The 12,167-nt window shown below is 26.4% G+C and overlaps 1 long non-coding RNA gene across 1 annotated transcript; it reads right to left on the bottom strand.

Annotated features, from left to right (window-relative positions):
• Nucleotides 1–10,285: 10,285 nt before the first annotated feature.
• LOC126846043 (uncharacterized) lies at nucleotides 10,286–11,933 on the bottom strand. The gene is made up of 4 exons (XR_007686862.1): nucleotides 11,838–11,933; nucleotides 11,474–11,578; nucleotides 11,277–11,368; nucleotides 10,286–10,813 (listed from the first exon to the last, which is right to left on the bottom strand). It is a non-coding gene; the product is annotated as an uncharacterized LOC126846043 (long non-coding RNA).
• Between the last annotated feature and the right edge of the window lie 234 nt (nucleotides 11,934–12,167).

Raw genomic sequence — 12,167 nt, 5'->3', positions numbered from 1 at the left:
AGAAATAGACAATCAGGGCGTTCGTTGGCAACAACGACGACTTCTCGAAGATAGGAAATCTGATAACGACGTGTTACCTCGCCTATCATTTATGCGTTTTTGTAATTAAAAATATGTTAATTTTTTTTTAATTTGTCAAATAATATTAACGTATATAATTTTACATTATTCGCCTTTTTTGTTGTATAAAAGTTACTGTAAATTAAAAATTATGATATCACTCTATGATATTTATTCTCTGTACAATAATTAAGTATATATTGGATCACTAACAATTTTATAATGGTTGGTCTATAAATCGGCAAACGTTTAATGAGGTGGTCTAAAATCAGTAGGTATCACGTATCGGTCAATATTACCATTGAGAAAACTAGTAATAAATAATTGTAAATTTGTGTTCTCTTGTTAAATTTTATAAAAATCTATAATCTAATATAACGTACTTATGCCCGATTGAAAAAAAAATTAATTTAATCAATGATTAAATAATATTATAATAGGACTCTGAATACAATAATTACATAATTGTAATTTTATTTTACTGTTAACAGAATAGTAAGGTTACAGTGGTAGTTGGTGGCCATGGTGGCGGTGGCGGAAAAATGAAAACATGTGAGTATCAATTTTTTAAATTTCAAATACATTTTATAATTGATTGAAAGTATATCACAATAATCTGGCAGAGATTAACTTACCTACCTACATTTTATATGCAATTCAGCCAAATTATTGTATTATACGTGACAACTGTACTTCTGTATGCTTAGTAAAGCATTAAGTTTAGTATTGCATTAAGTCCTAGAAATAACTTTTTTTTTTTTAATGAGATTAAATTGATTATATTTTAGAAATTAAAACTAATACAGAGTAGGAAAAAAATCAAGAGCACGTTTGGCGTTGTCAATGTTGATTTTGCGCACTAATCAAACTTACTTTACCCACGATCCCCGTTTTGAAATGCTAATGATTTTAAAACCATGTATGCTTAAATGTAAACAAATTTTGGCTTAATTATTCAATATTTTCATAAAAACTGTTTTATTTCTATGATCATCTGTAACATTGGGAAGATTTTAATTATGAGTCAAAAACTGTGTTATATTTTGACTATGTCTTAATATTTTTAAATTGTTTTTAATCGTTAATTTGAATTGATATTATAGTGAAGTGTTACAATTGTGGCCGCTACGGCCACAAAGGGCAGGAATGCCGGAATCCAAGGGTTCCTGGCCGCACCCCCCCCCCCCCCCACCAACAACAATATCAGCATCAACTACACCAACATCAGCATTAACTACACCAACAATAGCAGCATTAACTACACCAACAACAGCAGCATCAACTACACCAACAGCAGCATTAACTACACCAACAACAGCAGCATCAACTACACCAAAAACAACATCAGCAGCAGCAGCAACAACATCAGCAGCATCAACAACAGCAATAACAAACAAATTAGTAAGTTCATATTTAATACAATCGTCAATCAGAGTTCAACAAATTTATGATATTACTGTAAATATACTTTTCAAAATTTTTTTTTTTTAATTTTAGCTATAAGTGATTTTGTATTGTTAAGAATTTTGGGATTTAGTAATCTAATTAAAAATTCATTTTATTTAGAAATACTTAAAAATCGATTTTTTATAGTTAATCTTTTTTAAGTTAGATTCACATAAATTAAAGCTTGCTAGCAGCTCCCATTAAGCATAGATTAAATATAGTATTGATAAGTGGCACATATGAAACGACATGAATCCCTTTTTTTAGTTAATTTTTCTGGCAATAAGACTGAATAGATTTCAAACATATGCCTGCCGGTATATCTCATGTATTTTATTCTGTCTTTAACTGTATCACACGTTTCCAATACTTTTTCAATTCAACACTCCTAGTGACCTTATTGCACGCTACAATATTTGTGTTGTACGCGTTGCCAGTCATAACATAAGCATGCTTAAGCAAAAGCACTGCTCATTTGAGAATAGGGAAGATTTGAGAGATAACGTTTAAACCGTTTAAAGCTAAACATAAAAATACAGTTTTAACAATTGTTTTCTAAAGGGTTAAACAGTTAGTTTTTTAAAAAAAGGAGTACTTCCTACAGGAGATTTAAATTATGACCAATTTCCACCATACACATTTTATTGTAAATTTACACAATTTACACATGTAATTTAAAATTGAAGTCAAATTCATCCTGTTTTTCTCCAAGTTACTTAAACCTGAAATTAAATAGATAACATGATCAAAATGTATTAGTTACCTTAATAAAATACTGCCATTAGGATACAATATTTATTTTATAATGATTTTTTTCTAGTTTATTTCAATATGTTCGAATCACAATAACAATTATTTTATTGTTAAGCTAGAAGCTGTTTTAACTTGTAATAATATAAAATTTGTTTTTCAAAATCTGGGATTTTCCTGATTTTATAGCCAAGTAATGAGAGAAAACTGAAAAATAATATATGGGGTTTACATTCGAGTTTTACTGTTGCCATTACAGTCAATTACAGAAGACAATATTTTTGTATAAATTCTGTTTTTTTTTTTTTAAGTATTTCAGCAAAATAACACAATTATTAATGTTTTTTAATACTTTTCTAAAATATTGCAATATATTTCTTATTTTCAGAATAAAATGGATGTTGATGAAAATGATGATGATGGTGATGATCAGTACTACGATGATGAAAATCTTTAATTAATGATTAATGATGAAAAAAAAAAAAAAACCATTACTTAATTTTGTATATTTTGTACTCTGTCTAAACTTCTCATATAGCAATTAACGTTTTAAATCTGATAGGTTATGATGTTGTAAAAAAAAAAAAAATACTCAAAATCATGTATAAGCCTGTACAGTGTACACATTTTGATTTCGAATTAATACCATTTGAAGTATCCAAGGTATCTTAAAATCAGGTATATATACTGGAGTATTACACTGTTAAAACAAAAATTGGTACTTGTTAGGAGACACCATTAAGTCTATAAGATAATGATAAAATTTTACTTTTTTGTAGTTTTACTTAAAACTGACTATAAGAGATCAATCGATATAGTACATAGGGTCTATTAATTATAAAAACTGATAGCTACAATGTATGTGGTATATGTGGTGGATACTCTAATCGTACCATGTTTAATCAATGTGTCTGACCATATTAAACATACCGGAGATTGTAATTGTTGGATAATTATAATAACAATAATAATAATTAATGAATAAAATTGTTTACAATTCAAAAATTAATTATAATATCTCGACGACTTGGTGAATAGGTGTCATTTATTTAAGTTCTTTATAAACCGAGTTAAGTTAATTAGTAATAGCTTCCTACTCGTGTAAAAATGTTGAAAAAAACAAATATAGTATATGCTGCTATGTCTCATACAAATTAATTAACTAAATATTTAAATAATGAAATTTCCATAAGTAATGTAATAAATGCACTTTTCTTTTTGTATCTACCAATAGTTTCTTAAAAATTCATGTTCTATAATATCCTATTGTTGCATACAGAACAAAAATATAAATTAATGTAAGTTAACATTTTTGTTGCAACTCTATTTTTTAATAAAATTTGAATTTTTTTTTTTTAATGCAATTATAAGAAATGATAAATTATAAATACATTTTTTCTAATACTAGGCAGATTGTTAGTTTATCCTGTAATTTTTAGTTACATCGAATGAGGATTTGGCTACTTATTACTTGACGTTAAATTCAATAGAATTATAATAGAAAATATATACAATACATAGGAGTATGGTCAATATAGAAATTCAAAATTTTATAACCGTTAATAATTAAAAATATAATGTTTGTGGTGCATTACATTTGCTACAAAAATTATTTCACAGTTAAAAAAAAACTGTTCAAGAATGCTGACTTGTTTATACAAATACATGTTTACAAGTAGGTAGTGTCTGTTGAGAAGACGTGTATATCTTACTAACTTGATCTTGAACACAATATTGAACGTTCTGAAGACTTGAAAATGATGTGGATGTAATGATTTTGCCAACGGTTGTATTTTCTAAGAATACAACAAGAGCAGCCAGGGACTGGCATTTGTTCAAATGTTTACCAAGTTCGTTACAGGAGGTTGAGCAATTTCCAATTGTCAACACCATACAGCGCAAAATAACCTAGAAAAAAAATGTTTAACATAACGTATTTATAAGTTAAATATTAAATAGGAATAGGAAAATAGTTACTCGATGCCGTCCCACTTACAATTCATTTTAAAATCAAGTTTGTTGAAACGTGAAAATTGTATATTTTGAATTGCTTACAGACTGCGGACCAGCGATCAAGTCAGATGGTCGAATATGTTTACTTAAGTAGTGTGTACTTCAGTTAAGAGGCGCGGTTAAAATGTGATAAGACTACTGAGGCAGATAGCTCATTAGAGCAATCGCCCGGCAAGCGGTAAACTCGGGTTCAATCCCCCCGGTTAGGTTCGGTTAGAAGCGTTAGAAAAGCGAAAGCGCCTAAACGGTAATCCTGGTGGATTCAACCAGGGTTGCCAACCGACCGGTTTTTGGCCGGCCTAACCGGTTTTTTAATACCTAGGTCGGCTGCCGGTTTTGCATCAAACCGGCCATATAAAAAGGCCGGTTATTTTATTTATCATAAATAAATGTATGTTGTCAATGATTTATCACTATACTTTATTATTCTTTTCTACCAAGTTGCTAATGCAATAACCTTTTTTGTTGTCATATGGTAGGACTGCACGACTGCCCAGTGTCGAGCTGCCGACTGACAGCAGCTGATTCCAGACGTACATGTCCATTATTCATAAATAATATTTGATAATGACAAAATAATAATGATTAGGTATACATTTTATCTGTATGATAATAATTTTGTTATTTCTAAATGTTATAACCAATGTAAGTTCAAAATATTTTATATTTAACATATAAAATTTATTTAAAGCCGGTTATTTTAAATTTGATAGTTGGCAACCCTGGATTCAACAGGGAGCTACAGGAGACCTATGAGACGAGTTGGGGGTAGTTCTTCCAAAAAATGATAACGCGTGATAAGAAAAAAATGTTACATAACCTATAAAATGTGTAATACTACAGATAGTACCAACATCGATTTTACCAAAAACCCGCCAAGAGAAATTTCGTATTTTAATATCAAAAACATTGCCTTTAGTTAGGTTCTTATCTTTATTGCAAATTGTAGTTAGATCTTTATCAATTATCTAATTTAAATCGTATACACTATACACGTAAAATCCATAATAAATTACATTATATTATAGTATATACCTATCATATAAGTACATGTTATAATTTAATATTATTTGGTATAAAATAATAATAATTTTATTAAAATTTCCCTCAAATTGTTTATATTACTATTTAAATAAAACATTATTTTTACTTTTTACCTAATTAGTTGACGATTTCAGAATTTGGCTGTCAAGTATAAATTAGTTTTACCACATCTTACATATGTATTCTGTAGTTAAAGAATACAGGTAGGAGCTTATAAGCTTTGTCTTCAATCTTGTCTTTTAGAAGATATATTATTAACAAAATTTGGTACCTAAAGGATATATTAGAGCAAGATAACGGAACATATGACACTTGTAGTTTAAATACCTTACATGAATAACTAGAACAAAACACATATTTAATTTTCAAGTTTCCACATAAATCAATATATACATTATAAGGTTATAGTCCAAAGTGAACCTTTTGCCAGATAAAGACTCGTGAAGAGAAAAAAATTGTTGTACGGCCCCTTTTGCATGGGATAATAGGTAGATAATACGAATATGGCATAATATAAAATTACTGTAAACTAGATTTAACAATTCTGTTGTATTAATAAAAATGATCAAACTAGGGTCGTAATCGTATAAACGTCATACTCAATAAATATATAATGTAATTTAATAAAAACTTGCTTTTATGTTGGTAAGATTATCAAATCAGACTGATCGGTATTAAAATACCTTGCAAGACTGAATGTTATTTATAATCAATTAGTAGGTTTTTAAAAAAATTATTATTAATCACTTAATATTTTACAGAAATTAGATTATATTAAGCTACTCTGGGTATATATTTTTATTATATAAACCAAACTAAACAATATGAATTTGTTCTGAAATAGTTATTCATATGATTTAAAAATATGATACAATTTTTGGTCAATATAAATTTGCAAATTTACAATTATCTCTTGATTTGAAAATGTCCTTGTTTGTTAGAAGATTGCATAGCCCATATTTTATTAATCTATGTACTTATTCATTTAATATGGCCATTTACTTAGCGATAACCAAGTCTCTACGATGAATTTAAAGTTTTAATACCACACAAAAGTATTCTGAATATTTTAGTGTATAACAGCTTGAGGATTTTATTTATCTCTTTAAGACACGTCTAAACAAATTTGTGTTGTTATTTATTGTTTCATTTTTTTCTTATAATTACTACATCTTTAAAAATTTGTATTAAAGTCTATTCATGATTCTATTATTTTAGTTAAATTTCTTAAGTAGAATAAAAAAAAACATGCTTTCCTTTAATCACACTTTATAATTACATTAAAATACAATAAAATAAAGGAAGTAAAATATAAAGTAGAAATAAAGCAAGTATGCTGTATAATTTTCTCTTGTCCTTGTTTGTTGCTGTAAAATAATTTTTCATTCCACGTACGGGCCAGGGGCTTTCAATATTAGGTCGCTTACCAGACCACCAACTTCTTTGCGCTATACCGTACCGATCAGTCTGCATAGTGTAGTGAAGTAAATAGCTCAACTGGAATTGGGAGGGTTCACCTGCGCAGAAACCAGAGGCTATGAGGTGAAAAATGTGTCTAGTGTGTAATATGAAGTGTGTAGAGGTCTTGTGAACTATAATTAATAACTAAATAAATAAAACTCAAACTAGATAGTAATAAATAATAATAATGAGCTGCTGGCCAACACAGCTACCCTAGCTTAAATAAAACTAAAAACAGACAAACAACAATAATATTATAAAATTAACAACTTTTTGTACAATACTGGTAATTTGTCTAGGAACTATGTGCTAACATTATCACTGTTGACTAGATTTTTAAGTTGACTAGTAACCCCAATCAAACAATCGTTGCACAATATTTTACTGCAATTAGTGCAGTTAAAACACTCAAAAACAAAATTAGTTTGCAACTTTTTAAATATAAGGGTCGGAAAACCGAACAAAGTGAACAAACCGTGAATAGTTAAATTAGTAATTTATGAATAATTACACCAGAAATCGCATAATATGACAATTGATACACATTAATGCGAGCGTATCAAATACTCATCACATAAATGTTGATCTACCCTTGGTATGGTACAAAGATCTTAATTAAATAACTGCAAAACTTCTTCAAACGATTGTACTGTTCCATCCTTTATAAATTAGGTATGGTACCCTAGTGTATAATATATATTTTTCTGTTCTAGGAACTTGCTTTCTGTTGTAGTTAAATAATTTTTGGATTAAGTCCTGCCGTTTTACGGTGGACAATATTGACATAAAGCTTTTTTTTAATTATTTTAATTAATACTCTGATAATCAGATAGTATAAAAATCTATTAGAAATTAGAATACCTACTTAGGTATATCCATATTTCATTTAGATCTTTTAAAATTATATTTTCATAGATCCATAGATTTATAAGAATTTTTGATACTGCACATTTCCAAACATAAGTAAAATTAAATGTCTAAAGTGATGCTGTAAGATACTAGTGTAAAGTAATAAAATATTTTTGTACAAGCCTGGCAAAGACTTGGCTAATTATCTTTTACCTCGATTGCCTTTGTAGAAATACAATTTAAGTGATAATCAATACAATTATTATCAATTCGATTTGTTTCTTATAGAAGTGATATTATAACTTTTCTGTTATTAATTCTGTCTACATTCCATTTATTAAGAAATGTATACTTTACTTATATTATAAAAAAAATAGAAATAATACATATTATAAAATAAATAGATACAATTGCAAGTTGCAGCATCTCATCATATTTATTTATCTCTTATCTCGTTCTCATCGAGATCTGCTGTTAAAGCTCTTTTTGCCCACAAAAAGTTTAATAAGTTATAATAAGACTGATTTAAGTATGTTAATATTTACTTAAGATTGGTGAAGTTGTGAAAATTTAAATGATATAAACGTAGCTATGGACATATTTAATGTGAAAATTAATGAGGCTATTTCCAATTCCACTAATATGTATATAATAAAATTGTCAAATCAGAAATTAAAAGATTGAATATCAAGCGGTCAGGTTAACTCTATTTTAACTAAGTGAACATTTAAAAACAGATTAGATAATCCCATTTTTATTTAACATTAATTAAAAATGGTATAATTGTGTTAGGAATATCTTATACCCCCATAATTTTGGTTAGAAATACTAGATTAAACTAGTAGAAGATAATTCTAACTTTATACTGTTAAACAGTTGTACTTTACTAAATTGTAGTTAACAATGAAAAGTATAAAAGTTGTAGGTATTTAATTTATCATTATTTTCAGGTAAGTGCCCCAATAGTTTTAACAAATGTGTCTTCATTCCTTTACACAAAACAGGAAATAAATAATAATTCAGTAGTTATTATCTATTATTTCAGTCGGTAATTATAATTACTAGGGCTCTAGTTATAATTACTAGACTGTAGCCATTATAAACCAATATCGTTATCACTGTCTCTATCAAAAATATTTGAAAAATCATTAAATCCCAAATAATGAAGTAATATAATATTTAGTTATTAAAACATATTTACATAGTTTTACGAGTTTTTATAGTTGAATTTGAATAAAACTGAACATATGGTTTTCAATATTCAAAACTATTTTAATCTGGATAACTTAAAGATTAGAGGTCAAAACTGTGTAGAGCTACAAAATTGTGTTTCATGAATTATGATTCATATAAGATGTAACTGCGTTACTATTAAAAAGAAAATAGTTGTATACTTTGATTCATTGATAACTGACTAAAATGAAAATATCAAAAATATTGAATATGTTATAAAACTATTCAATTATTATCAAGACATTATTTATATATATCTATAGTTATTAGATAATAGCAGGTATTGTTAAGGGTTAAACTTACTAAAGCTAATTTATTATTTAAATGTTGAATCTATAATTATTTACTACATTATACTATGCATATAAATAAAGATAACGGTATCTGGACTTTATAATACAATTTATATCGAACACATCATTGTATACTCAAAGAGAGTATTCAATATGTTAAACATCCTTCGTTTAAACGTATTATATAATATCACTTAATACAATACACAGATACAAATCACTCGTTATCGAGAGTAAACGTGTCTATGAGAACAGATTTAGAAAAAATACATTTGGTTTACTTTTACTTTATTGTGTCAAACTACATCTAAAAACTAATGCATTTCTAAATAATAAAATTATAAACAAATATATACTATATACTAAATACGCTTTGAATTTTTATCATAATTAAATATTATTTAATTAAAAATTATCAAAAAAGTAAGTGGTTATTAAAACATGTTTTCAGTTGTAAAATAACACAAACAAAAATGTTTTGAAAAATAATTTTACCTAATTGAAATTATTATGAGAGAAAATTAGTCAATCACACTATATAATTAAGCTAACCAAGAAAAAACAACTTTTATTTCTTAAAAACAATATAGACTTCCTGTCTATCAGGCTACCTATAGTAACACAGTATACATTTCAGACCAATTTTATAATTTATAAAGTACAATTCATAAAGTTTGATAAGTCATTTAAATAAATAATAAATAGTAATAATAGAAATAATAAATGTAATAGTTTAAAACACATAAAATAATCTGGTAAAAAGTATAAATAGTATACAATGATACTTAAGTAAAGATATTTTATAATTAAAAATGTATATATTATAAACTAAACATCAAAATTTACAAATGAATAATTACTTGGTTTAGCAAAAAAAAATTGTACCGTTTTTTTTTTTAATCTAGGTATTCAAAATTTTGACTACACAATTTTTCCTAACAACATCAACATAATTTCACAACAGTTTACAAATTTTCAATCTTTCAGTTAGGTTAAGATATTTTTACAATAAATTAATATTTTAATGTTATTAAGGTAAGTAAATATTAATAAATAAGCAAATACAGAAGCTACATTTATAATTTATTTGGTAGGCTAATAATTATGTTTGTCAAAATTGTAATAGTAATATACTGTTAATATCGTTAAACTAAAGATACTTGTATTGACACTTAAAGTGTAAAAATATTCAAACAATTATACAAGTATTCAAAAAAAAAAAAAAATTTAAACAATCTTAATTTTGTTTTAATGTAGTTGAAAATTAAAAATATTTAGCCAAATGAGATATCAGTGTAGTGGTCATAAATACAGTACAGTTTATATGGACGTTGAAGACAGGATAATAAGTTATTCAATAAATAAACAACTGAATTACAGTTGATTAATAATAAATTATAATGAGACTTTTTTAAATAAAATTAAACAAAATATAAAGAGATTGGAGATGATACTACGATGTCTAACAGCAGGTAAACAGAAATACTGGGTGGCGTTTATACTGTTAGTCTGATACAGAATATTCTTCCAGGGGTTTTGCACAAAATCCAATTAACTTCAACAACAAATATTCAAATATAGTGTCAAAAATCCGTCTATGGATTACAGTGTCCATGGAGAAATATATGATATGTCCATTTAATCTTCCTCTGGTCACATTCTAGCTGAAAAAACAACAAACGGTTAAATAATATTAATAATAATTATAATATAAAACCAATTTTAAATGAATTACTAATGTTAACGTTTGTTAATTGTGAAGTTAAAATTAAATATAACGAAAATTGATAATGACATTTTTTTATACCATTCAACTTAAATTATCTATCAATAACACTTAGAAGAGTGATTTCATGAATAGACTATATTTGTGACCGGTATATATCAAGTGGACCTAGTTTGTTATCTCATACCAATGAAGCGTAAGATCTACAAGTAAATGCAATTTTTCTTGTACAAAAACTAACAATGTTAGAAAATAGTAAATTAAATTATTAAAAAGAAAGATAATTTACATTTGATTTCTTTTTTTTTAAATACCCTATATTAGGGTGTTTTAGATTGATATTAAACTAATTTTGTATCAATATTTGTATTAATACTACAAATGTAGAATGTTTTCCTTACCTAGTCTATTTAGACAAATGATAAAACAATTATTTCTTCCAGTTAGTGTCAATGGAGAACTGTTCAACCAGAATCTTTGACTCATCTTAAAACTGAAAGATATATTATTAATAAATAAGTTAAAAGTTGAAATGTTAATTATTAAAATAATAGAGATTAAATCAATTAAAACAATTTTACAAAAAATAACTCCATACCTGTTACCACACTTAATCAGACTAGAGATAGTTTCAGGAATCGAACCGCTCTAATGAATAAGCATACTGATAAGCTTTTTATGACTTCAGACAACTACCATCATACTGTAAAACATAATTTACTTGTATTAATAGTTTTATTTAAATAGGATGTAATAATATTGTCACACAAATTAGTACAATATAGTGTATGTATGAACTTTGTCGCTAGGTACTATAATTGATAAATATATTATGTTATTCATATTAAATATTGCAAGTTTATATTATGTGAAAATAAGAGTTTTGAATTATGAATTAAAAAAGAATTCTTATAAAAATATTCATTTAATATTAATAAGAAACGAAAGTAAATTTTATTTACCAATAATTATCGTTGTCGTCATATGAACTAGTTGGTTTTTTGTCATTATAAATGTATCGTAAAAATGTGTACTATTTAGAAAATATAATATATTTTAACACGGTTATTTTTTTTTATCATTTGAATTATTGCCGTTTAGTTCTAGAGATAACAGTTAACTCTGACAAACGTTAGTTATATTTTAGTTACTTTTATTCTGATAGAATTGGCAGACTGATAGAATGTGATTTTATATTTTGGTGTTTCTGGGTTGGTCACGCTGATAAAATAAAAATTGTGTTATCTTTTGGAAGAACTCTTATCTCTTATCATTTTTTGGAAGAACTGCCC

The sequence above is a fragment of the Adelges cooleyi genome, unplaced genomic scaffold, assembly GCF_023614345.1.
Source record: "Adelges cooleyi isolate 19-005CV unplaced genomic scaffold, UGA_ACOO_1.1 ACOO_flye_CR_arks_rails_tigmint_CR_PRNA_839, whole genome shotgun sequence".
In the NCBI taxonomy this organism is placed as follows: Eukaryota; Metazoa; Arthropoda; class Insecta; order Hemiptera; family Adelgidae; genus Adelges; species Adelges cooleyi.
This window is presented reverse-complemented; position numbering and strand designations above follow the sequence as displayed.